At 41.8% G+C, this 26727-nt stretch overlaps 1 protein-coding gene across 1 annotated transcript in view; it reads right to left on the bottom strand.

Moving 5' to 3' along the window:
- Window positions 1–1999: 1999 nt before the first annotated feature.
- The window catches only part of TBCA (tubulin folding cofactor A), a 112239-nt gene continuing 87511 nt past the window's right edge, over window positions 2000–26727 (bottom strand). Inside the window, exon 7 of the transcript XR_014058463.1 lies at window positions 2000–5387. The gene's annotated coding sequence lies outside the window, so the exon portion shown is untranslated. The remainder of the gene's footprint in view (window positions 5388–26727) is intronic.

A 26727-nucleotide genomic window follows, 5' to 3' on the forward strand; every position in this document is an offset into this window, starting at 1 on the left:
TGCTGCAAAGAATACTTTCAGGAGCGGGTGTAGTGGTAGGGGTTTTGGAGGGGCTTCTTTGGAGTCTTCTGCTTGAGTTCCTGCCATCCCCTCAGGTGGTGCTGCCCCCTTACATATTCTGCCTCAAGCGAAGACGGACACCTTTCTGTGGGTTCCCTTAGCCAAGAATGATGAGAGCTTTCAAACAGTTTGCTATAGGTGTCAAGAGAACAAAGAAGAAATAAACAGAAAATACAAGAAATTTGTAAACTTCCTGGTTAAATAGTCCAAGATATCTATCAACTCTTTCTCACTCTTGTCCCAAAGGTTTAACCTCTGGCACCTTGACAACATTCTTCACTTCCTGGTTTGCAGCTTAATTCTGCATGAAGGATCCTTTCTTAAACATTAGCCATTCAGGAGCCATTTATAGTATCAGTCATACTTGGCCAAGCAGGTATCCCCTGCCTTGGACCTTGGCTTTGCATGGTCCCCTTGGACCCCCTCCAGCCGCTGCCCATCCAGAGTCTGCTCTCTGCTCTCTGGACCACCTGGTGCTCCAGAATTCCTTACCCAACAGTCCTGCTCTTGATTCCAGGGCTTGTATGGGGCTCTTCCTGTATTAGCCTGATTGATCATTTTGCAATATTTAGACATATAGTACTTGCTCACCTGTACATGCTCCAGATCCTGCACATGTTAGAGGTGAGCCTGTCTTGCCACCTATGTTGTCATCTTTAAAGACACACTGTATAAGATTCCTTCCCTGTAACTCATACTTGTAATTTGTAACCTCTCACCAGTCAGATTAAGAAGGCTAACTCTCACCCCTCAGAGGAAAAGAAAGGCTGCTACCCAGAGACACGCATATAAGCATCCTTGTTCCTATCTCAGGACCACTGTACTTTGCTTGTTCCTCCTTCCTAAAACACACTTGCCTGGACCTTCATCTAGTCTGGTCTCTCTCTTCATTCAAATCTCTGCTCAAATGCTACCCCAATAGAGAGGTCTTCCCTGAATTCCCTTCCCAAATTCCTTTTCCCCTGAAAAACTCCCCCAAAGAGTCAAAATATGCATCATTTATTATCCTTCATCCCTTACCTTGCTTTATTTTGTTCAGCATAGCATTTATCACTACCTGAAACAGTGCTACATGCTTATTTGGTTGTCTGTTTCCCGAATAGAATTCCAGCACCATGAGGGCTGAATCTTTGCCCTCTTACCTCAGTATTGTTAGAGCCCTGTACAGTGCCTACTATACTGCTGCTGCTAAGTCGCTTCAGTCGTGTCCGACTCTGTGCGACCCCAGAGACGGCCGCCCACCAGGCTCCCCCATCCCTGGGATTCTCCAGGCAAGAGCACTGGAGTGGGTTGCCATTTCCTTCTCCAAGGCATGAAAGTGAAAAGTAAAAGTGAAGTCGCTCAGTCATGTCCAACTCCTAGCGACCCCATGGACTGCAGCCTACCAGGCTCCTCCATCCATGGGATTTTCCAGGCAAGAGTACTGGAGTGGGGTGACATTGCCTTCTCAGCCTACTATACAATAATGTTAAAAAAAAAAATTGAATTAATGAATGAAAAGAAGAATGAATGAATGGTCTAGATGGTCAACAGCAGTTGAGAATAAGATTTCCCAAATCAAATTACCCTTATGAAGCAATCTGTATTACAAAGCAGAGTTCATTCCTCTTGGAATTCAGGCCCTCCCCCCCACTCAGAGTGGGGTTCACCTGGCCAGCTTTGTGCAGAGCAGTCCAGAATGAGACTGACAGTGAGGTGTCAGGATGGCCCTGAGGCAGCCACTGCAAATGAAGTCAGCCTCTCCCTCTCCAGCTCTATGCTCAGGTTTAAGCCTGGAAAGTGGGCCCAGAGCAGGGACTGCCATTCATTGGTGGTGAGGGATTCAGTGTTTGGACAGGGGACCAGAAAGCACAGGAACCATCAGAACCACAAGAACTCTTAGGGATTAGTGCCTAACACTGCTATCTTTTTTTTTTTTTTTTGAGTAAATTCACAATACTTTATTGAGCATCTATTATATGTTTTTTTTTTAAATAAATTTATTTATTTTAGTTGGGGGCTAATTACTTTACAATATTGTAGTAGTTTTTGCCATACATTGACATGAATCAGCCATGGGTTTACATGTGTTCCCCTTCCTGGACCCCCCTCCCACCTCCCTCCCCATCCCATCGCTCTGCGTCATCCCATTGCCCCAGCCCTGAGCATTTGTCTCATGCATCGAACATGGAATGGTGTTCTGATTCACATATGATAATATACATGTTTCAATGCTATTCTCCCAGAACGTCCCACCCTCACCTTCTCCCTCAGAGTCCATAAGACTGTTCTATAACACTGCTATCTTTAAAGATGAGAAATTGAGGCCAAGAGGAGTCAAGGTCTCACAGTGGTTAGTGTGACAGTTATCGCTACATAACTTTTTTTTTTTTTTGGCTGTGCCGTGTAGCTTCTGAGATCTTAATTCCTCAACTAGGGATCAAACCAGGCCCCGTGCAATGGAAGCAAGGAATCCTAACCAATGGACTTCCAGGGAATTCCCCCTCATTTGCGCTTTTAATTACTATCCATTTGTTCTTACTGAGAAAGAAATCTCCCACGTTCTTGCTGAGAAGTTGTATTACTGACCACGGTGATTCTGGAAACAGGATTGGGCCCTGGAGTTCTAATACAGGATGGAGGTTTGAGAGTGGTCCAGTCCCAGTGGCATCTAAAATAGCTGGGGACAGGTCTGTGAGCACCCAAGCAGCACCCGGTGTCCTCAGGCGGGTGCCCCAAACCTCCTTGGCAAGAAGCTGCTGCTCTTTGGCAGGGCAGGGACAGGCCCTGAGGGAGTCCCGCGAGGTTCTCCCAGTTGCATTTTCAATTTGGGCCCTGGAGTTAAAGAGGTAAATTGAGAATACTGATCAGCTCATCCGCACGCCATTACGGTGTTCTGCTCTCCCCTTCTTAAATGGGGTGCAGTGCTCTTGAGAGATGGAGGCCGTCCCACACAGCACTGTGCCTGATGCTCAGGCCACGTCCCATCACCACGTGGGCAGCCTGATGCTGGAAAAGCTTGATTTCAGTAGTTCCTTCTCCCCTACTCATGGCCACCAAACTTTTCACCGTCTCAGGAGGGGAAGGTGCAAAGTGGAGTGACCTGCAGCTAAGGAAAGTTCCCATGAAGGGGTTCTAGGACACCAGCTGATCTGGGCTCTCAAGGAATTGCAACATCTCTGCCTTCCTGGGGCGAAATGTTGTTCATTTCAAGAGAAGCATGGGGACCCAACTTTAGAAGGGAAGACAGGAGGTGGAATAGCGCAGTAACCAGCACCAAACATATTTAGGTCACATCTTGGCAGAAATCCGTGTCTGCCTCTTTTGTTTCCAGAATTCTGAAGCTAGGTGTCATCAAATCACTGACTTTCAGAGATAAACACCCACACTAAAACTCTTCTCCATCCTTGGTAATAAGCATCATTGCCCATCTCCCTATTTCCCCTTGGTCTCTATATGCCACCCTCCTTGGCCTTGTGGAAATTTATAAAACAATTCTCCCTCTAGTTCGAGGCTTTCATACCTGCTGCTCCCTTTGCTCTGAAAGTTCTCCTCCCATCCTTCACATAGCTGCTTCTCAGCTTTCAGATCTGTTTAAATCTCACCTCCTAGGCAAGGTCTTCTTTAACCCTCTGCATGCGTGTGTGCTCATTCATGTCTGACTCTTTGCAGCCCTGTGGACCATAGCCCACCAGGCTCCTCTGTCCATGGGATTCTCCAGGCAAGAATACTAGAGTAGGTTGCCATTACCTCCTCCAGATCTTCCTGACCCAGGGATTGAACCCATGTCTCCTGTGGCCCCTGCATTGGCAGGTGGATTGTTTACTACTAAGCCACCTGGGAAGCCCTCCTTTACCCTCCAAATTGGCCCTTTCCTAGGGGAGGGATGGAACAGGAGGCTGGGGTTAATAGATAACAAGCTTTTATATATAGAATGGATAAACCAAGGTCCTGCTGTATAGCATAGGGCACTATATTCAATATTCTGTAATAAACCATATGGAAAAGAACATAAAAAATATGTGTGTGTATATATGTGTATGTATTATATATGTACATATACATATATAACTAAATCACTTTGCTGCACAGCAGAAATTAACACAACATTGTAAATCAACTCTACTTCAGTTGAAAAAACAAAATAAATTGGCCCTCTCCTCCCTGTGGTCACTTTCCATCCCAGAGTCTGTTGAAGCCCTGAAGCCCTCTGCCAGGGTCTCATTGTGTTTATGAAGTACATTCTTATGCATTGTCCGTGGCTCCCACTGCACCGTGTGCTCTGTGAGGGCAGGGCCAGGCTACCCCCTCCCTAGAGGGGGGACAGAAGACTGAGTGTCTCCCCCTTCTGCTCAAAATCTCTAGTGATCACACACAATCAACTTCAAACCCCTGCCATGACTTACAAGGATTGTGTGTCAGGCCCTGGCCCCTTTCTGATAACAACTTGAAACAGTCTCCCCTCCCACTTCACTCCAGACATGCTGGCCTCTCCTCCACTCTAATGAATCCCAGGCATGCCCCTCAGGGCCTTTGCATTGGCTTTTTTCTGCCTGAAATGCATTTTTTTCCTCCCAAATGAGTCTCAGAGCTCACTTCCTCACTTCACCCAGCTCTTATCCAGTGTCCCCCCTGCAGCAAATCCTTCCCTGAAGAACCTGTCTCATCAGTCCTGTCTGCTCTATGGTTTGTCTTCTAAACATTTTCTTTCAAATTTTAAATGTATTTAATTGCAAGTACATTTATACTGCATTTTTGGTATTTTGAAAAATTTAATTTTGTGGGTAAATATATGGTTTAGAACTCTAAAATTAGAGAAAGGCAAACAGTTAAAAGTCTCTGTTGCTCATGTCCCAAAGCTACCCAGTTCCTCTTCTCATAGGGCAACAAAAATTGCTAGTCTTTTATGTATGCTCCCTAAAAGAGTTTCAGTTCAGTTCACTCGTGTCTGACTCTTTGCGACCCCACGAACTGCAGCACGCCAGGCCTCTCTGTCCATCACCAACTCCCGGAGTCTACCCAAACCCATGTCCATCGAGTCGGTGATGCCATCCAACCATCTCATCCTCTGTCGTCCCCTTCTGCTCCTGCCCCCAATCCTACCCAGCATCAGGATCTTTTCCAATGAGTCAACTCTTCGCATGAGATGGCCAAAGGATTGGAGTTTCAGCTTCAACATCAGTCCTTCCAATGAACACCCAGGACTGATCTCCTTTAGGATGGACTGATTGGATCTCCTTGCAGTCCAAGGGACTCTCAGAGTCTTCTCCAACACCACAGTTCAAAAGCATCAATTCTTCGGCGCTCAGCTTTCCTCACCGTCCAACTCTCACATCCATACATGACCACTGGAAAAACCATAGATGGACTTTTGTTGGCAAAGTAATGTCTCTGCTTTTAAATATGCTATCTAGATTGGCCATAACCTTCCTTCCAAGGAGTAAGCGTCTTTTAATTTCATGGCTGCAATCACTATCAGCAGTGATTTTGGAGCCCCAAAAAATAAAGTCTGACACTGTTTCCACTGTTTCCCCGTCTATTTCCCATGAAGTGATGGGACCAGATGCCATGATCTTAGTTTTCTGAAAGTTGAGCTTTAAGCCAACTTTTTCACTCTCCTCTTTCACTCTCATCAAGAGGCTCTTTAGAGTTCAAGCATATACAAATATTTATATGTATGTCTCTATTTCAACATATTTATTCTTTTTAAACTTTTTTTTTAAACTATCTATGTAGTGACTCACATGATAAAGAATCCACCTGCAATGCAGGAGAGGCAGGTTTGATCCCTGGGGAGGGAAGATCCCCTGAAGGCAATGGCTCCCCACTCCAGTACTCTTGCTTGGAGAATCCCATGGACAGAGGAGCCTGGTGGGCTATATCCATGGGGTCACAAAGAGTCAGACAGGACTGAGTGAATAACACTTTCACATCTATTTATGGATGTATGTATCTATCATGTATTTACTTTTTATATGCTTTTTAATCAAATGGTAGCATACTTACATACACTATTTCACATCTTGTATGTTTTTATTTAATAGTATATTTAGATATGTCTTTGCATATGAATATATAAAGAGTCTTCTCATTCTTCTCTGTAGCTACACAGTATTCCCTGTCATGGATGTGTCAAAATTTATTTAATACACCCCCTACTGTTACACATTTAGGTTGTTTCTAATCTTTTGCCATTAAACATGGTGCTGCATCATTTCACACACATGCAAATGCATCTGTTGAATAAATTCCTAGAAGTAGAAGGAAGCTGGAGACAAAGTGTTTGTAGCAAACTGCCATCCAATTTATATTTCTACCAGCAATCTATGACAATGCCTATTTTCTTATATCCTGGCTAATCCAGTGTGTTATCAAACTCTTGGACCTTTGCCAATCTGATGAAAAATAATATCTTAGTGTAGTTTCAGTATACATTTCTATTATTACATGTGGAGTGTTTTTCCATTTATATTTAAGACCCATCATATACACAGTCCTATACATAAAATAAACAAATAAAGGACCTACTGTAAAGCACAGGGAACTGTATTCAATATCCTGTAATAACCTGCATGGCAAAAAGATCTGAAATATATATATATATATCTATACATCTGAATGACTTTGCTCTACACCTGAAACTAACACAACACTGTAGATAAACTATACTTTAATAAAAAATTAGAAGAACCACCAATATTTTTTGTCCATAAACTATTCAATTTCCTATTTGGTCATGGATCTTTCTTAATGATTTTCTGAAATATATACATATATATTAGGGAAAGTAACACTTTATACATATGCATTATAAATACCCTTTTTTTCTGTTTGAACTTTGTCTTTTGTTTTTGATTATAGTATTATGTTGTCTGATTTATCAATCTTTTCTTGGCTTCTGGGTCTCTCATGGTTTCTTCATTTTTAAAATTGAAGTCTTTAATCTGTTTGGAATTTATCCTGACTAAGATATGGGGTTCCCTTCATGGATCACAGTCTTGCCCTGGCAAAGGGGCTTGCATAACTCAAAGAAGCTATAAGCCATGTTGTGCAGGGCCACTCAAGACAGATCAGCTCTGTCAGGTCATAGTGAAGACTTCTGACAAAATGTGGTCCACTGGAGAAGGAAATGGCAACCCACTCCAGTATTCTTGCCTGGAGAACCTCATGGACAGTATGAGAAGCCAAAAAGATGTGTCATCAGAAGATGACCCCCCAAGGTCAGAAGGTACCCAATAAGTTACTGGGAAAGAGTGAAGGACAATTACTAATAGCTCCGGAAAGAATGGAGAGGCTGGGCCAAAGCAGAAACAACGCTCAGTTATGGATGTATCTGGTGGTGAAAGTAAAGCCTGACACTGTAAAGAGCAATAGTTCATAGAAACCTGAAATGTTAGCTCCATGAATCAAGGTGAACTGGATGTGGTCAAGCAGGAGATGGCAATATGGAATATTGACATCTTAGGAATCAGCAAACTAAAACGGACAGGAATGAATGGGCAAATTTAATTCAGATGACCATTATATCCACTACCGTGGGCAAGAATCTCTTAGAAGAAATGAATAGCCCTCATAGTCAACAAGAGTCCAAAATGCAATGCTTGGGTGCAATCTCAAAAACAACAAAACGACCTCTGTTTGCTTCCAAGGCAAACCATTCAACATCACAGTAATCTAACTCTATGCTCCAACCACTGATGCCAAAGAAGGTGAAGTTGAAAAGCTCTATGAAGACCTACAAGACCTTCTAGAACTAACACCAAAAAAAAGATGTCCTTTTCATCATAGGAGACTGAAATGCAAAAGTAGAAAGTCAGGAGACATCTGGAAAAACAGACAAGTATGGCCTTGGAGTACAAAATGAAGCAGGGAAAAGGCTAATAACAGAGTTGGGTCAAGAGAACACACTGGTCATAGCAAACACCCTTTTCCAACAACCCATGAGACGATTCTACACATGGACATCACTAGATGGTCAATAGGGAAATCAGATTATGTTCTTTGCAGTCAAAGATGGAGAAGCTCTATACAGTCAGTGAAAACAAGACTCGGATCATGAGCTCCTTATTGCAAAATTCAGGATTAAATTGAAGACAGTAGGGAAAACCACTAGACCACTCAGGTATGACCTATATCAAATCCCTTATGATAATTATACAGTGGAGGTGACGAGTGAATTCAAGGGGTTGGAACTGGAGGTAGAGTGCCTGAAGAACTATGGATGGAGGTTTGTAACACTGTTCAGAAGGCAGTGACCAAAACCATCCCACAGAAAAAGAAATGCAAGAAAGAAAAGTGGTTGCTGGAGGAGGCTTTACAAATAGCTGAGGAAAGAAACACAGCGAAAGGCAAGGAAGAAAGGAAAAGATATACTTAACTGAATACAGAGTTTTGGAGAATAGCAAGGAGAGATAAGAAGGCCTTCTTAAATGAACAATGCAAAGAAATAGAGGAAAACAACAGAATGGGAAAGACTAGAGATCTCTTTAAGAAAATTGGACAGATCAAGGGAATATTCATGTAAGGATGGGCATGATAGTGGACAGAAACAATAAGGATCTAACAGAAGCTGAAGAGATTAAGAAGCTGCAAGAATACACAGAAGAATTATATAAGAAAGGTCTTAATGACTTAATAATCACGATAGTATGGTTACTCAACTAGAGTCAGACAACCTAGAGTGTGAAGTCAAGTGGACCTTAGGAAACATTACTACAAAACTAGTGGAGGTGACAAAATTCCAGTGGAGCTATTTAAAATCCTGAAAGATGATGCTATCTCTGTGATCCAACGAATGTTGTCCATTTGACCTCTGGTTGCTCTTTTTATAAACCCAGAAAATCGGTATTTGCTCTTTTTATGAGATGCACTGAGCTCTGTAGAGTTAGGCTAAAATCAGTGCCATGACATGACAATCTTTCCCTCTTAGGAGAAGCAGATGAAATTTTAAAAGGGTGATGATTTATCTACTGTTCTTTGGCAAGGTGCTGCCAAGGTCCCAGGACTTCTCCCCTAATGACAGGCTATATTAACAGATCCACTGTCTACAGTATCTTTGTTTAGAAGCTCTGTTGAATTCATTTTCTGGTATTTTGCTTCCATACATAAACTGAGGAGAAACTTCTTCCTTTGCAACCCAGATAAGAGGAAAGAAATTTACAATCAGATGTCACCATAGGGCCACACTTTTTGCACCATGGAAAGAACTCTTCTGTTTCACCAATGAAACAGCTGTCTGATTGTCATCCAGGGGCCTGCCCAAGCTCTAGAGTCCAACACTGTATTGAAGAGTAGATGATATAGAATATTGCTTGGCATTGTGAACTGTGATGAAGAGAAACCCTTCAGCCAGTATCTTTCTTTTGGGTGCTGCAACCATCTCACTGTGATGAGAAGAATCAAAGTGCTGTCTAGTCCAGAGAGAGGAGTTATTGCTAATCATGGTGAGTTCTAAAATAACAGTGTGTTTTGAGTGGTATCTAGCACTCAACAGGCACTTAATAAATATTCACTAATAACATTAGGCCATTCAGCACCAAGATGAAAGATACGGCCATTTTTTTTTGGTTGTTTTACACTTGGGTAATTGATAAAAAATAATTGCAAAGCTTTAAATGTTTAGCAGTGATTAGCTAAAACCATCACCTTGAAGCCCTTCCCACTTTGATAAACTCATTCCCATGAAAATTCTCAGAACCTGAGGAACAGCAGGGAAAGAAGCCAATAAAAGCAGCCAGAGTTTTACATTATCTCCATAAGCTATCTAATCTAGCCATTTTGAATGATCTATGTAAATTAATTACACTTTTTAATTAGGTGGCCTTTTAGCTTGCATATTGAAGTTTACCACTAATTACAGCGAGGCAGGAGGTCACTTGACTGGTATGGGAAACAAGAGGCCTTTATTTCATTGAGATGAAACACTGAACAGTTAATGCCTAGGGGAAAAAATTGTAAAATTTATGCCAGTTTTCAAAATTCAAACTGTGCAGCTCTTGTCCTTTTTTTTTTCCCCCTTCTGTGGCTCACTGGGGGTTTTTCTTTATAAATACCAGAATGACTTCTCAACACCTACTGACTCAAAACTATTATAACAGAGCAGCTCAGAAGCTTGAATTTTGCATCCCTAATGCTAGGGGGAGAAAAACCCACCCTTATGATATTAGTCACATTAAATGCCATTTAATTACTAGTGCAGCTGTTTCCAGATGACTTTATTTTGTTTCAGCCAGACAGACAGTATGTGATTTTCATTAACTTCATTTAAAAACAACCACCAAAAGCAGCCTCCCATAAAAGCTAGTGCTATACTTTATGCCTGGAATGTTAGGTCCATGAATCAAGGCAAACTGGAAGTGGTCAAACAGGAGATGGCAAGAGTGAACATTGACATTCTAGGAATCAGCAAAATAAGATGGACTGGAATGGGTGAATTTAACTCAGATGACCATTATATCTACTACTGTGGGCAGGAATCCCTTAGAAGAAATGGAGGAGCCATCATGGCCAACAAAAGAGTCCGAAAGGCAGTACTTGGATGCAATCTCAAAAACGACAGAATGATCTCTGTTCGTTTCCAAGGCAAACCATTCAACATCACGGTAATCCAAGTCTATGCCCCGACCAGTAACGCTGAAGAAGCTGAAGTTGAACAGTTCTATGAAGACCTACAAGACCTTTTAGAACTAACACCCATAAAAGATGTCCTTTTCATTATAGGGGACTGGAATGCAAAAGTAGGAAGTCAGGAAACACCTGGCATAACAGGAAAATTTGTCTTTGGAGTACAGAATGAAACAGGGCAAAGGTTAATAGAGTTTTGCCAAAAGAACGCACTGGTCACAGGAAACACCCTCTTCCAACAACACAAGAGAAGACTCTACACATGGACATCACCAGATCGTCAACACCGAAATCAGACTGATTATATTCTTTGTGGCCAAAGATGGAGAAGCTCTATACAGTCAGCAAAAACAAGACCAGGAGCAGACTGTGGCTCAGATCATGAACTCCTTATTGCCAAATTCAGACTTAAATTGAAGAAAGTAGGGAAAACCACTAGACCATTCAGGTATGACCTAAATCAAATCCCTTATGATTATACAATGGAAGTGACAAATAGATTTAAGGGACTAGATCTGATAGACAGAGTGCCTGATGAACTATGGATGGAGGTTCATGACATTGTACAGGAGACAGGGATCAAGAAAATCCCCATGCAAAAGAAATGCAAAAAAGCAAAATGGCTGTCTGAGGAGGCCTTACAAATAGCTGGGAAAAGAAGAGAAGCAAAAAGCAAAGGAGAAAAGGAAAGATATTCCCATCTGAATGCAGAGTTCCAAAGAATAGCAAGGAGAGATAAGAAAGCCTTCCTCAGCGATCAATGCAAAGAAATAGAGGAAAACAACAGATTGGGAAAGACTAGAGATTTCTTCAAGAAAATTAGAGATACCAAGGATCATTTCACACAAAGATGGGCTCGATAAAGGACAGAAATGGTATGGACCTAACAGAAGCAGAAGATACTAAGAAGAGGTGGCAAGAATACACAGAAGAACGGTACAAAATAGATCTTCATGACCCAGATAATCATGATGGTGTGATCATTCACTTAGAGCCAGACATCCTGGAATGTGAAGTCAAGGGGGCCTTAGAAAGCATCACTACGATCAAAGCCAGTGGAGGTGATGGAATTCCAGTTGAGCTATTTCAAATCCTCAAAGATGATGCTGTGAAAGTGCTGCACTCAATATGCCAGCAAATCTGGAAAACTCAGTAGTGGCCACAGGACTGGAAAAGGTCAATTTTCATTCCAATCCCAAAGAAAAGCAATGCCAAAGAATGTTCAAACTACCGCACAATTGCACTCATCTCACACGCTAGTAAAGTAATGCTCAAAATTCTCCAAGCCAGGCTTCAGCAATACGTGAACCGTGAACTTCCAGATGTTCAAGCTGGTTTTAGAAAAGGTAGAGGAACCAGAGATCAAATTGTCAATATCCACTGGATCATTGAAAAAGCAAGAGAGTTCCAGAAAAACTCTGCTTTATTGACTATGCCAAAGCCTTTGATTGTGTGGATCACAATAAACTGTGGAAAATTCTGAAAGAGATGGGAATACCAGACCATCTGACCTGTCTCTTGAGAAACCTGTATGCAGGTCAGGAAGCAACAGTTAGAACTGGACATGGAACAACAGACTGGTTCCAAATAGGAAAAGGAGTACGTCAAGGCTATATATTGTCAACCTGCCTTTTTAATTTATATACAGAGTACATCATGAGAAACACTGGGCTGGAGGAAGCACAAGCTGGAATCAAGACTGCCAGGAGAAATTTCAATAACTTCAGATATGCAGATGACACCACCCTTATGGCAGAAAATGAAGAAGAACTAAAGAGCCTCTTGATGAAAGTGAAAGAGGAGAGTGAAAAAGTTGGCTTAAAACTCAACATTCAGAAAACTAAGATCATGGCATCTGGTCCCATCACTTTATGGGAAATAGATGGGGAAACAATGGAAACAATGTCAGACTTTATTTTTTTGGCCTCCAAAATCACTGCTGATGGTGATTGCAGCCATGAAATTAAAAGACGCTTACTCCTTGGAAGGAAGGTTATGACCAACCTACATAGCATATTTAAAAGCAGAGACATTACTTTGCCAACAAAGGTCCGTCTAGTCAAGGCTATGGTTTTTCCAGTGGTCATGTATGGATGGGAAAGTTGGACGATGAAGAAAGCTGAGCGCTGAAGAATTGATGCTTTTGAACTGTGGTGTTGGAGAAGACTCTTGAGAGTCCCTTGGACTGCAAGGAGATCCAACCAGTCCATCCTAAAGGAGATCAGTCCTGGGTGTTCACTGGAAGGACTGATGTTGAAGCTGAAACTCCAATCCTTCGGCCACCTCATGAGAAGAGATGACTCACTGGAAAAGACCCTAACGCTGGGAAGGATTGGGGGCAGGAGGAGAAGGGGATGACAGAGGATGAGACGGTTGGATGGCATCACCTACTCGATGTACATGGGTTTGGGTAAACTCCGGGAGTTGGTGATGGACAGGGTGGCCTGGGGTGCTGCGATTCGTGGGTTCGCAAAGAGTCGGAGACGACCGAGTGACTGAACTGAACTGATACTTTATGCCAAGCAGAACAATGTATTCTTTAATTAAATAAAATATAGTGGTCATTGTACTGAACAAAGTGTATTTAACATCTTTAAAATATTTCTGAATGGCATTTCATGGCTCTTTCCCTCATCTAATCCTGCATCAAGCACCAGGATCCCAAGTTTCCCTTTTTTTCTACATCTTAGTGACCTAGACCGTCTAATAGTAGATAAGTGAGTAGAGAGCTATGCAAGAAGCATTTACCGATTTAATGCAATCCTTGGAAAAATCAAGACTGCTAATTAAAAATCACAGAGTGAATTAAAGTCTTGACCCAGAGGACCTGTCCTGCCTGTGGCTCAGAGGGGCCTTCATTTTCATGCCAGCATACACATCATCACAAGCCTGGGAGTTCAGTTAATTTGCTGCTGGTCATGTTTCCACCTGGACCATGGCTTTGCTTCTGTGAGACAGCCTGCCCATCCCTCTATCCTCCTCCCCAAAAGGCAAGAGCAGATTATTTGAGTCTCTTTATTCAGCTTTGCCGGAGAAGGCAATGGCACCCCACTCCAGTACTCTTGCCTGGAAAATCCCACGGATGGAGGAGCCTGGTAGGCTACAGTCCATGGGGTCGCTAAGAGTCGGACACGACTGAGCGACTTCACTTTCACTTTTCCCTTTCATGCACTGGAGAAGGAAATGGCAATCCACTCCAGTATTCTTGCCTGGAGAATCCCAGGGACGGCGGACCCTGGTGGGCTGCCGTCTATGGGGTCGCACAGAGTTGGACACGACTGAAGCGACTTAGCAGCAGCAGCAGCATTCAGCTTTGCATTTCCAAATCACTTCCAACAGGGCAGTGTAATAGAAGGGTCACCACCTTGGGCATCAGGAGGCGTGGGCTCCAGGCCCTGTTCTCTACACAGAGAGCTGAGTGATTGCAGCCAGCCTTCAAGTCCCTGGGGGCTCCCTCTCTCCTCATCTGTGAAAGGGGGGATTCAAGTGGACCCAGCTGCTCACAAGTTCCATCGTCTTCCAATAACTTCCAAGCTTGCCTCTACTGAAGCTTTTCTTCCCCTCCAATTCATTGTGTATTTAGCTACACAGATGGTAAGCTTTTAGAAGGCAGGAATCAGATATATTTTTTTAAAGTCTTTATTGAATGTGTCATGATACTGCTTCTGTTTTGTTTTGGTTTTCTGGCCATGAGGCATGTGAGATCTTAGCTTCCTGACCAGGGATTGAATCTGCACCCCCTACATTGGAAGGTGAAGCCTTAACCACTGGACTGACAGGGAAGTCCCCAGAATGAGGTTTTATTCCCTTTCCGGACCCCTAGCTCCTAAAGACTGAATGTTGTAAAAGTGCAATAAACATTTGTTGAATGAATGTGTGTGTTAGTCACTCAGTCATGTCCAACTCTTGGAGACCCCATGGACTGTAACCTGCCAGGCTCCTCTGTCCATGGAGTTCTCCAGGCAAGAATACTGGAGTGGGTAGTCATTTCCTTCTCCAGGAGATTTTCCCCACCCAGATATCGAACCTGGGTATCCTGCATTGCAGGCGGATTCTTTACCATCTGAGCCACCAGGGAAGCCTGAAAGAATGGGACTGAAAAATCAAGATGATGAAGTAATACATTTTATTAATGTTAGTAACAGGAGTAGCAGCAGAAGCAAACTTCTTTATTTTTGAATACACACTCTAAGCTAAGCATTGTGCTAAAACCTTTGTGTGATTTGTCTCATCTAGTTGAAGGAGAAAAACCCATATTTCCTTTTTTGCCTGTCTGGTGGACACTGTTAAATAGAATTTATTCATATATGGATTCATCATTACCATTAGAATCTCAATGTTGCTTGAGGCAGCAATGTAAATGTTAGAACAATTACCTTTCCCAGAACTCTTGCTTCCTGGGGTAAATCCAAGTGGCCTGGTTCTGGCCAATAAAATGTAAGCAGAATCCTATACGGTAGGATTGAGGAAAGGGAATTTCAGATTAAAAGGAAAAATGTCAGCTGGAATTTGCCTTCTATCATTTTACCTTGTCTTTTTTCCTGCTTGGGACTTGGACTCAGTGCCTGTAGACAGGTGGATCTTGTTACCATGTGAACAAAAGCCACGGGTAAAGGCTGGTGGAACAGGAAGCGACAGGAAGCCTGGACCCTGGGTGGCTTCCTTGAGTGGCTGCCTCGGCCCTTCACTATACCTCCAGGCTCCTGGCTATATAAGAAAGCTACATCTAACCAATACATTCTATCTTATCTACCTCCATCCATCATGATGCTACAATGAGTGTTTTCCCAAACACAGAGCATTTCTAACTTTGTTCTTACAAGTTTCATCCTACTCCTACCAAAAGCTGTGTCACTCCTGCCTCACTGCCTGCTTCATCATGACTTTCTATCACTTTAGCTCAGTCTTTGACCATTTTTGTATTACCTGTATTTTCTTATTTTCTATATTTTTGATGCTCTGGCATCTGGGGCCTCACTGACTAGGGAGAGACTGACATTCCCAGAGCTTAGTCAGTTCTTAAGAGACAGCAAACAACTCACTGGAGAGCATACCTTTCTTTTTTTTTTTTTTTTTAATTTTTTTTAATAAATTTATTTATTTTAGTTGGGGGCTAATTACTTCACAATATTGTAATAGTTTTTGCCATACATTGACATGAATCAGCCATGGGTTTACATGTGTTCCCCTTCCTGGACCCCCCTCCCACCTCCCTCCCCATCCCATCCCTCTGGGTCATCCCATTGCCCCGGCCCTGAGCCCTTGTCTCATGCATCGAACATGGAATGGTGTTCTGTTTCACATATGATAATATACACGTTTCAATGCTATTCTCCCAGAACGTCCCACCCTCACCTTCTCCCTCAGAGTCCATAAAATTGTTCTATGCATCTGTGTCTCTTATTCTGTCTCGCATATAGGGTTATCGTTACCATCTTTCAAATTCCATATATATGCATTAGTATACTGTATTGGTGTTTTTCTTTCTGGCTTACTTCACTCTGTATAATGGGCTCCAGTTTCATCCATCTCAGTAGAACCGATTCAAATGTATTTTTTTTTAATGACTGAGTAATATTCCATTGTGTATATGTACCACAGCTTCCTTATCCATTCGTCTGCTGATGGACATCTACGTTGCTTCCATGTCCTGGCTATTGTAAACAGTGCTGCGATGAACTGCCATATGACCCAGCAATCCCACTGCTGGGCATATACACCGAGGAAACCAGAATTGAAAGAGATGCGTGTACCCCAACGTTCATCGCAGCACTGTTTACAATAGCGAGAGCATACCTTTTAAATACCAACTGACCAATCCAGAGTCTTTAACCTGAACCACTTCCCTTGTCTGGCTGTTACACACCAGGCAATTACCTTCTGCCCTAATGACCCCAGGTCCAGGTAATGGACAACTGGGGACCACTCTTACAACCCAGAGGCTGCTATCAATTATTCAAACTATCAAACTACCCAATCCTGAACCTGCTTATTACCCTGCCTCACCTATTCCTTCCTGCAAAAACCACAGTAAAGATTTTTGACCATTTGGTGCAGCCACTATGGAAAACAGTATGGAGGTTCTTCAAAAAGCTAAAAACAGAGTTGCCATACTATCCTGCCATCCCATTCTTGGGCATACATCCAGACAAAACTACAGCTGGAAAAAATACATGCACCCTCTGTTCAGAGTAGGCCTATTCATGATAGCCAAGACACAGAAGCAACCGAAATGCCCATTGACAGAGGAGTAGATAAAGAAGATGTAGCACAAATATACAATAGAACATTACTCAGCCATAAAACAAGAATGAAATAATGCCATTTGCAGCAACATGGATGAACCTAGAGATTATCACACTAAGAAAAGTCAAAGACAAATAATATATAAGATCACTTATATGCAGAATCTAAAATGTGACACAAATGAACTTATCTATGAAACAGACTCACAGACAATAGAGGACAGACTTGTGGTGGCCAAGGGGGAGGAGAATGGGAAAGAGAAGGATTGGGGATTTGGAATCAGCAGATGCAAACTATTATATACAGAATGGAAAAACAAGATCCTACTGTAAGCACAGAGAACTATGTTCAATATCCTAAGACAAGCCATGATGGAAAAGAATATGAAAAAAATATATATATATATACATTTCTTTGCTCTACAGCAGAAATTAACACAACATTGTAAATCAACTATAGTTCAATAAAATAAAATTAAAAAACCACTCCAAAAAAAAGTCTTTTGCCCCAGCTTTCCCCTCCATCCTTGTGCCTCCTGACTGACCCTGGTGCTTCCCTATGTGGTCCCATATGGTGTGGCAGGAACTGTAAGTGACAAACTCTTTCCAGTGGCAATCATCACTGGATCTATTGGCCTCACCATATCAGTATAAAACCAAAATCCTGGGTACGTTTTAAAACAACTTCCAGTAGCTTCACCTTACCTTTCTCCTCCATCCTCCCACATCTCATGCCAAGACTTGTGCAGCTAGGACAGGGAGGAGGCACTGTTTCTACTGCTTGCTAGTCTTGTTCCATTTTCAATCCTGCACTTGGTCACCACTACTGATGAGGGATGATAAGCCCTTTAACTAGGATTAATTATTGTCTCTCTCGATGGATTTAAATTTTATTCCTTAGCAAAAGGTTTCTACAAGTCTCTACAACATTAGATGCTCAGTGATGATAAAATAAACATTAGCAAACACTGAAAAACTAAGAAAGTAACTGCTCATGGAGATTCTTATGTCAAAGCTGTCTTTGGAAATCACCTAGAGACCAGATTCTAGTCTAAGATCTGTGACCCAGAGAGATAAACTTATTTATCTTATTCTTAGACTTATTTCTAACACTCAGGGAGTCAGTAAGATTCAAAAGTACAGATAATTTACACGAGTGTCTTCCTTCTCTGTGGAGCACTCAGGATACCCAAAGGAACACACAGATGCCAGGAAGAGGGTTGAGAGGGTAGACTCAAAAGATAGAGCAGACCTTCATTCTGCCCTCTCTTTAAGGAGAAAATAAAAAGCAGTAAATAACTAGAGCTCAGGGTAGAAACAGGGGTTCCAGGTAGAGATGAGAAAATTGGCTATATGTGTGATCTTTCTTTACTGAAACTCCACTAAGAAAATACTACATAGGACTTCGCTGGTGGTCCAGTGGTTAAGAATCCACTAGCCAACGCAGGGGACAAGGGATCCTTGGTCTGGGAAGGTTCCACATGCCACCGAGCAACTAAGCCTGCAAGCTGCAACTAGTGAAGCCTGCAACCACTGTGGGGCCTAAAATCCGTGTTCCGGAACAACAGAAGCCACTGCAACGAGAACCCTGCACATCACAGCCAGGGAGCAGCCCCTACCCACTGAAGCTAAAGAAAAGCCCACACAGCAACGAAGACCTAGCACAGCCAATACATGCATAAATAAAATAAAGAAAAAAACAGAAAATACTACATAATTAAAAACTAACCCACACGGACAACAAAACAGGACAAGAGAAAACAGTAGATGAAAGATTTAAACAGTTTCTAAAAATGGAAAGCAGAAACAGCAGATGTAGCCGAAGTTACAACCCAAGGAGTACACAGGGCACCCAGAATGTGAGGCCCTGAGCGTAACGAAGAGCTCAGGGTTGGATGAATTGAAGCCTTTTTCCCATCTCAACGCCCAGGTGTATGACTATCTCTACTTTCCCAAGAAACAGAAATTTATTCTCTAGAGACCATCTGGATTTGAAAAAGTATCAGAGAGGTCCCGGATGAGTAAGGTGCTGAAAATGTTGGAATTAACTACCAAGTGATAAATTGACTCCCAACATCTCTCTCCTTTTCTCTAACTACTTACCAAGACAAGCAGCCTGGAGGATTCGTCTCTGGAGAAATTTAAAAAAATACCAGAGAAAAAGCCTCCACAAACTAACACTTGGCAGTGATAGGTATCTCTTAAAAAGTTCAGCCTTCCATCTCATTAACCCACAGTGAAGACCGCCAACCAATGAACCAATGCACACAGGATTTCCAGGCAACTTTTTGGTGCCTCTTGAACTGAATGGATCGGAGAAGGCAATGGCACCCCACTCCAGTACTCTTGCCTGGAAAATCCCATGGACAGAGGAGCCTGGTAGGCTGCAGTCCATGGGGTCGCTGAGAGTCGGACACGACTGAGTGACTTCACTTTCACTTTTCACTTTCATGCATTGGAGAAGTAAATGGCAACCCACTCCAGTGTTCTTGCCTGGAGAATCCCAGGGATGAGGGAGCCTGGTGGGCTGCCATCTATGGGGTCGCACAGAGTCAGACACGACTGAAGCAACTTAGCAGCAGCAGCAGCAGAACTGAATGGATAGCCCAAAATTATTATACTAGAGGAAAGCCTCTGAGTTGAAACATGGAGAGCAAAGAGAATAAAGAAGCTTGTAGCAAACTAGAGTGGCACAAACAGAAAAAAAAATGTCAAGAGAACTAGAATCACAAAATCAGAGAGATGAGAAACTATTGCACTGGTAAAAAATGAAATGTGCTAGGTAAAAAGAAGACTAAGAGACCAACAAAATGCTCTTGGAGATTAAAAAGATGACAGCTGTTATTAAAAGTTCAGTAGAAATACTGGTATGTGGAATTCATGAAATTTCCAAAAAAATGGAATAATAAAAGAAGGAAAACAGAATGGAGAAGATAATACATATAAGAACACTGCTGTCCAACAGTAGGATATTACAAGCCACACTGTAATTTTGATTTTTCAAGCAACCACATTAAAAAAGGAAGACTAAACAGGTAACATTAATTTCAGTAATATCATTATATTCTATTTAACCCAAAAAGCCCAAGATACAACCATTAAAATATGTAATCAATATTAAAATTATTAATGAAATATTTTATAATCTTTTTCTCGTACTAAGTCTTACAGCACACCTCAATTTGGAGAATCTACATTTTAAGCGCCCAATAGCCACAAAGGACTAGGGGGCTACCTTTTATATTATTTGATTTTTAAAAATTCTGCTCATATATTAGTAAAAATAAAAAATTATAAATACATATACAGGAAAGTAATAATATGGGAAAATGCTAAGAGAGTTAAGGGGAGAGATTACATACTTCCAGAAGGAGGGAGAGAGGTTGAATTTTCACTGTTCCTTGAGATATTATTACAGAGTCTAGTATAGTAATGCCTCACTTTTTTTTTAATCCCCAAGGGTGAGTGTTTAAATAAATAAAATACATCAATTCCTAGATATCTTTGAATTTCAGAGGAAAACAGGTAAAAATACTGCATCCTTTGCAGTTATTTTTCCTTTGTGACTACTCAAGTTGCTGAAACTGATGAGCCTTTTAGAATTTGGAGTTAGGAGGATCTCAGTGATGCTCTAACCTCATAATCATCCAGGGAGTTGTTGAATAAAGAATCTACTCTGGGGTCCAGCCCCAGACCCTCTGCATCAGAATCTCCAAGGATGAGGCTCAACTATCTGTATTTTTAAAAAGCTTGCCAAAAGACTTTGGCAATTAGCCAGGAGCGATATGATCACTAAATAATCCCTCCTTAATTTTATAGGGCAGGGAAACTGACATACTGATGGCTAAAACCTGTGGTTCTCATCTGTGGTACCAAGACAAGCACTTTTAGCAGCACCTGCATGTTAGAACTTGTGAATTCCCAGACCCCACTCCAAAACTTTTAAATCCAAAATTGTATGCATGCTCAAGTTTGAGAACAATCAGGTTAAACTCTCATCCCTGAGCAGCAGTTGGTGCAATAGAAATCTAGGTCCATAAGAGACCTTACTCTGGTCAAAAATAACACATAAAGATGCTCAACATCACTATTATTAGAGAAATGCAAATCAAAACTACAATGAGGTATCAGTTCACACCAGTCAGAGTGGCCATCATCAAAAAGTCTACAAACAGTAAATGCTGGAAAGGGTATGGAGAAAGGGAATCCTTTTACACTGTTGATGGGAATGTAAATTGGTACAACTACGATGGAGAACAGTATTGAGTTTGTTTAAAAAACTAGAGCTCCCATAAGACCCAGCAATCCTACTCTTGGCATATATCTGGAGAAAGCCATAATTCTAAAAGACACATGTATCTCAGTGTTCACTGCAGCAGTATTTACAACAGCCAAGACATGGAAGCAACATAAATCCCCATCATGAGAATAATGGATAAAGAAGATGTGGCATGTATATACAATGGAATATTAACCATAAAAGAGAACAAAATAATGCCACTTGCAGCAACATGGATGGACCTAGAGATTATCATACTAAGCGAAGTAAGAAAGAGACAAGCATCATATGATATCACTTAAAGGTAGAATCTACAAAAAAATGATACGAATGAACTTATTGACAAAACAGAAACAGACTCAGACACAGATAACAAACGTGAGAGGGTCATACAGAATGATGAAAGTCAGAAAGAAAAAACAAATATTGTATATTCACACATATATGTGGAATCTAGAAAAACGGTATAGATGAACATATTTGCAAAGCAGAAACAGAGACACAGACACAGAGAACCATGGATAACCAAGAGGGGCCGAGGGGGTGGGATGGATTGGGAGACTGGGACTGACACATATACACTACTGTGTATAAAACAAATAAGAACCAACTGTGCAGCACAGGGAACTCTACTCAGTGCTCTGTGGTGACCTAAATGGGAGGGAAATCCAAAAAGAGGGGATATATGTATACGCACAGCTGATTTGCTTTGCTGTATAGCAGAAACTAACACAACATTAGCAACTATACTCCAATAAAAAATTTAAAAAAGAAAACAAACGTACATTACCAAAGAGGAAACGTGGGGGGAGGTATAAATTAGAAGCCTGGGATATACACACTACTATATATAAAAGAGATAACCAATATACAACATACTACCCACTGCTATATATAAAATAGATAACCAACAGGGACTTACTGTATAGCACAAGAAATTCTACTCAATATTCTGTAATAACCTACATGGGAAAAGAATCTGAAAAAAAAAGGATGTGTATGTACAACTGAATCACTTAACTGTACACCTGAAACCAGCACATTGTAAATCAACAATGCTGCCACTGCTGCTGTTTAGTCACCAAGTCGTGTCCAACTCTTTGTGACCCAACAGACTGTAGCCCTCCAGGCTCCTCTGTCCATGGGACTCTCCAGGCAGGAATACAGGAGTGGGTTGCCATTCCCTTCTTTAGGGGATCTTCCTGACCCAGGGTTGAACCCGCATGTCCCACATTGTAGGTGGATTCTTTACCACTGAGCCACCTAGGAAACCCAAATCAACTTCATTCCAATTTAAAATAAAAATAAAATTTTAAAAAAGTTAACAGCCAAAAAAAAAAGGAGTGGGGAAATCTTACTCATCATCTAATCTCATCTCATTCTGATAGTGGAAAAATGGAGACCCAGGAAATTTAAATGACTTGCTTACCAGGGTGACAGCACGCATGCTAGTACCAGAGGGAAGACAGTACCTACCAGCTGAAAATGATACAGCCAAAAAGGCCAAGACAGCCTGCGCCCTAAAACACCTCACTGAGCTGCTGTTCCGAGCTCAGAACCACTTCCCTCGGACTTCTAGTTGTGAGGGACTCTTGATCACCTTTGGGCTTCCCCGGTGGTTCAGCAGTGAAGAATCCACTTGCAATGCAGGAGACATGGGTTTGACCCCTGGGTCGAGAAGATCCCCTGAAGGAGGGCATGGCAACCCACTCCAATATTCTTGCTGGGAAAATCCTATGGACAGAGGAGCTGGGTGGGCTGCAGTCCATGGGGCCACAGAGTCGGACACGACTCGAGCGGTTGCGCACACACAGCACACCGGATCACCTTTATTGCTTCAGTCAGTGTTGGTCAGGTGTTCTGTTACTGGCAGCTGAACACACCTTTGTGGTCCAGGGCTCTTGCGAAAACTCTTGCACAAGTTTTTTATTTTATCTCCTGCTTGAGATAACTTGGACGGCTGTGGTGTATTCTGTGAAATCCAAACTGAAAGGTTTCTGTTTGACCCTTCCTCTCAGCTCCAATAAGGCCTTCTATGATTCTGATTCCGACACCAATTTTGATGTATGGGTTCCCCTGCCTGCCCCACCCCCACAACCACCACCAAGAAATTCTCCGTCACCAACTGGGTGTCCCACAATTCAACTCAATTCTGTTGCTATCTACCTGGAGATAACATTATATCCCAAAAGTTATGGGCTCAGTCTTGTAAGATTGCCTCCACCCCAGTACTTCAGAGGTCAACTGCCAGCACAGATTATTACCAATCGACTACAGATTGGAGGTTCCAATAACCCCTTCCTTGGGTTTGATTAATTTGCCATAGTGGCTCACAAAACTAAGAGAAACATTTATTTGCCAAATTACAGGTTTACCGGAGAATGATTTAACTCAAGAACAGCCAGATGAAGGAGATGCATAAGGCAAGGTATGGGAAAAGTGCTCAGAACTCCAAGCCATCTTCCCAACCTCTAATAAGAGTTCACCGACTGGGAAGTTCTCCTGTTGAACTTTTATGGAGGCTTCTTACACAAGCCTAATTTATTAAATCAGCATCTCCAGACGTCAGAGGGTAGGACTAAAAATTACAAACCTGCCAGGTTTCCTTGGCAACCAGCTCCCATTCTTCCAAACATTCCAAAAATCACTGCAGTAACACAAACTCAAGTGTGGTTGAAAGGGGCTTATTATGAATATTATCACTCTTATCACTTTGAATATTATGAATATTATCATTTTAAGGGCTTCCCTGGTAGCTCAGCTGGTAAAGAATTCGCCTGCAATGCAGGAGACCCCAGTTCGATTCCTGGGTTAGGAAGATCCGCTGGAGAAGGGCTAGCTACTCACTCCAGTATTCTTGGGCTTCCCTTGTGGCTCAGCTGGTGAAGAATCCGCCTGCATTGCGGGAGACCTGGGTTTGATCCCTGGAGATGCACAGGGCATCTCCAGGGATGGGAAGATCCCCTGGAGAAAGGAAAGGCTACCCACTCCAGTAGTACTCTGTCTAGCCTGCAGAATTCCCTGTACTGTATAGCCCATGGGGTCACAAAGAGGAGGACACGGCTGAGTGTCTTTCACTTTCTATCACTTAGGAAATTTCAAGGGTTTCAGGAGCTCTGTGCCAGAAACAAAAAGATGACCAAATAAATATTTCTTTATCTCTCTCCTCTCTTTTCCTTCCTTCCTTCATTTGGTAGCACAATCTTTTTTTTCTTCCAGTTTTATTGAGACATAATTGACACACAGCACTGTATATGTTTAAGATATGCAGCATAATGATTTGATTTACATACTTCATGAAGTGACCATCACACTAAATCCAGTAAGCATCCATCATTTCATATTGGCACAAAATCAAGCAAACAGAAAAAAAGTTTTCTTTCTTGTGATGAAAACTCCCAGCATGTAGTCTCAACTTTTATATATAACCTACAGCCATGTTAATTATATTTATTATGTTGTACATTACATTCCCAACACTCATTTGTCTTATAAAGTAGAAGTCTGTACTTTTGCCTGTCTTCAATCAATTCTCCCTTCCCCAGCCCCCATCTCCCACCCTCCCTCATCGCTGGTAATCACAGATCTGATCTTTTTTCTATGGCTCTGTTTTGAATAGGTATTTATTATAAATCTCAATATCACATTGAACTGTATGACAGCACCTGGTCCCTCACATTGTAAGGATTAGTTATCAGATCATGAGCTTCTTATAACTTTGCATTCCCAGAGCCTAGCACAGTGCCTGGCACTCAGTTAAGTGCTGAAGGCAAGTTTGTGCCATGAATGGAGGAAGAACTGGTTCTAATTCTGTGTCCACGTCCATGTTACAAATCAGTATGCAGCTACTATGTCTAGAGGTCCAGCTATTTCCTCACCCCAGAGTTTGCTAAATTCCCTATTTATAAACAAGATAATACTTTTGTTTTCAATGTAGCCTTTACCCTAACAGAAACATGCAGCTTTTTCAGCTAAATCATATTTTTCCCACCACCCCTGGGATGGCCGTACCTCTCTCTGGTGGAAGTGGATGTGAAAGGTGGATATTCAGAAGAGAACCACCTCTAACTGGAATTAACCTGCATACTAAACTATGTTCTGCCAAGGGAGGGTCTGAAGGGAGGGGAAGGTGGAGAAATCAGGGCGGTGGTATCTGAGACCGAGCTGAGTCTCTGGAAAGTAGGCCACAGACTTCTCAAGGGCAACCCAAGGCTAAGTGATCATGCCTAGGATCCCTGCACCCAAGAAGGCCACCCATCAGAGTACTTGAAGGGGCCCTGCTTTCCATCTCCCCAGGGGCTTTCTGATGGATCAGGGAGGCTGTGGAGCCGGTGGCTGCAGCCTCGGTGGGGGGAAGACACCAGCTGCGCTCTTCTCCCTGGAGTTTGTCCGGCTGGGGACGCTGTTGGCAACCTGATGGGAGATTTGTACCCTTGGAACGACCAGTGGAGAGACACTGGTTTGCTTCTTTTCACTCAGTCTCTACAGAATAACAAGATCTTTAAACAATGCTAATTAAATCGTTTCACTCCCTGGACTAAAATCTTCGTGGACTCTCATTAGAATAAAACTTTAACTTCTTTCCTTATCTTAATAAAGCCCCACAAGTTCTTCTACTACTTTCCCCGTTACTCACTTGGCTCCTGCCCCACTGGTTCTTGCACAGAACACATTCCTGCTATTTTCTTGTCCATGAGATGTATGCTCCTCAAGAGCAGAGATCTTTGTCTTGCTCACCATTGTATCCTAGCTTCAGAATAGTGCCTGACTAATTGTATAGGCTCAAGAAATGCTTCTGCATAAATTTAATTCTTCAATCTATTTAAGCTTTGTTGTGTGAAATGAGATGGAAATCAACTTTTACTTTTCTCAGACTGTCCTAATTCCATTTATATATTATCTATCTTTTTACCAGTAACTTGAGATGCTACCTCCATCAGGTACTTATTACTGATTTACATCCTTAGGGTGGGTTTGGGTTTTCTAGTCTATTATACTGACTGCCAGTTTAACAGTTGTATTGGTTTCACTGTTTTAAATGCAGTAATTTTAAGTTTCAATGTACAACTGTACTACCTCTTACACTTATCCCTTCTCCCCCTTATTAATTACCCATTTTCAAGATTTTCTTGGATAGTCTCACCATTTATTGTTCTATATCTCTATAATTTTGATAATTGTGGCATTATATTTATGTATTACTTTGTGGAGAATTGCAGTCTTTAAAATCCTCATGAACAGTGTATTAAGATTTTCTATTTCCCTATACTTCACTGCCTAATATCAATTAAAAATTCTTTGTTAATCTATTAGTTTCAACAATATTTTTTTCCTTTTTATATTGAAATTTTTGACTCAGCTGAAATTTACTTTGGTGTGAGAGGTGAAACACAGATTCAACTTCACATTTCCTCCAAATGGTAAACCGGTTACCCCAATATGATTTACTGAATAATTTACCTTTCTGAAGTCTGAAATACTCTTTATCATATACTAAATTTATATATATATATACACACATACACGCAAACACTATAAATT

The sequence above is a fragment of the Giraffa tippelskirchi genome, chromosome 7 (assembly GCF_054371585.1).
Source record: "Giraffa tippelskirchi isolate mGirTip1 chromosome 7, T2T-mGirTip1v1.2.pri, whole genome shotgun sequence".
NCBI classification, from domain to species: domain Eukaryota; kingdom Metazoa; phylum Chordata; class Mammalia; order Artiodactyla; family Giraffidae; genus Giraffa; species Giraffa tippelskirchi.